The sequence below is a fragment of the Cucurbita maxima genome, unplaced genomic scaffold, assembly GCF_002738345.1.
Source record: "Cucurbita maxima cultivar Rimu unplaced genomic scaffold, Cmax_1.0 Cma_Scf00033, whole genome shotgun sequence".
NCBI lineage: Eukaryota > Viridiplantae > Streptophyta > Magnoliopsida > Cucurbitales > Cucurbitaceae > Cucurbita > Cucurbita maxima.
Window position 1 is genome coordinate 583,815 of NW_019272049.1, and position 1,545 is coordinate 585,359.

At 29.6% G+C, this 1,545-nt stretch overlaps 1 non-coding gene across 1 annotated transcript; it reads right to left on the reverse strand.

The window, feature by feature from the left end:
- Positions 1-285: 285 nt before the first annotated feature.
- Positions 286-357, reverse strand: TRNAP-AGG. Its single transcript has one exon. It is a non-coding gene; the product is annotated as a tRNA-Pro (tRNA).
- Positions 358-1,545: the final 1,188 nt, after the last annotated feature.

Sequence of the window (1,545 nt, forward strand, 5' to 3'; positions counted from 1 at the left end):
AATATTGTTCGGGGCATTTTGAGAATCGAACTTGAAATCTCTTACACCCAAAACAATAATCATACCACTAGACCAAATGCCTTTGTAGTAGATTTATAATTCTTAGTTGCTAGTCTATATATTTTCCGTGCCTCAATATATGAAATTTATATAAGTTGAAGTTGTGCATTACCACGCATTCCTTTGTATTAGGCACCACTCATAATTGTTTTATAACTATTAAACTCAAAACAAAACTCAAGATAGTCTCATTCTTTAAGGCTCATCTTTTGAGAATGGAACATAGGGGCATTCCGAGAATTGAACTCGGGACCACTCGCACCCTAAGCAAGAATCATACCACTAGACCAAATGCCCTTTCTTAAAAAATGCAACATTTTTAAATCCTACTTAATATATTTTTTCTCTCAAGTTTGAAATCTATTTTCTTGAGCGGTTGTTGGACTATAAAACAAAAAGTTGATGGTCTAGTATTTTACTTGTAAGTAAGGTATGTAATATTGAATTGTTCTAATATGCAAGTGTTATCAAATAAACTACAACCCAACAAATGAATCAAACTAATCCGTTTGGGTTGGGTTGGATTTATTCGGCTCAGTTCATCAGTTTGTTTGATTTAATGCTTCTATTTTGCTTCCTATGACAAGAAAATGAAGTTGTATTGAATGTACCATAGTTTGATTTATGACAAACTCATATGAAATATAATTGCATTAATAGTACTAAGAGTTGGAGTCTATAAACATTTAATGAACTTAAGTGCAACTCATACTTCACTAAAGACGAGATAAATTTTAGTTAAGTAACTCCGAACTTTAAATTACTTCATGTGAAGCTTCAATTACTCTATGTTAGTTACTATCTTTAGGATTGACTAATTGGACACGAGTTCTTGGATTTAGGGGATTGTTTTATGTAATTTTCAACTAAAACTTATGTTTTGAAATTTATAGGTCATAATTTAGGTAATGGTTGTATATTATGGTTGAACACTAGAGTTTCTATCCCATTCACCACAACTACTCTAGTTTTTGTTTGAAGGCTATAATTGTCATCTATGTTGTATTGCAATAAAATTTGTTTCATGAAATTTTAGTTAAAGTTGCATATTTTATTTCTTGCGAGTAAAAAATTTGTTTCTTAGCATAATATGAATTTAGTTGAAGAGTTATTAGGAATAAGATGGAGAAATAAATTTTCTTTAAAATAATAAATAGACCCAAGTTCGTCTTTGTTGTTGTCTAATTGTGATTTTGCAAAAAGCTTAACTAATATGAAATATCAAGGTAAATCAAGAATATACCCTACACGTCATTCAAGATGACAATAAAATTGAGTTAAATTGAACGCAGTTTTAGTTTCATGTTTGGTTAAATTCGTATTTTATTAGAAAGGACCAACTTCATTTAAGGTAGTTCCATTGTAATTTCAATCACTCCACAATGATTACAAATTTAGGGTTGGCTAATTGGACATCAATTATCAACTTTAGGTTATAATTTAGGTAGTAGTCATTATAATATTAATGAGCATAAAGAGTTATAA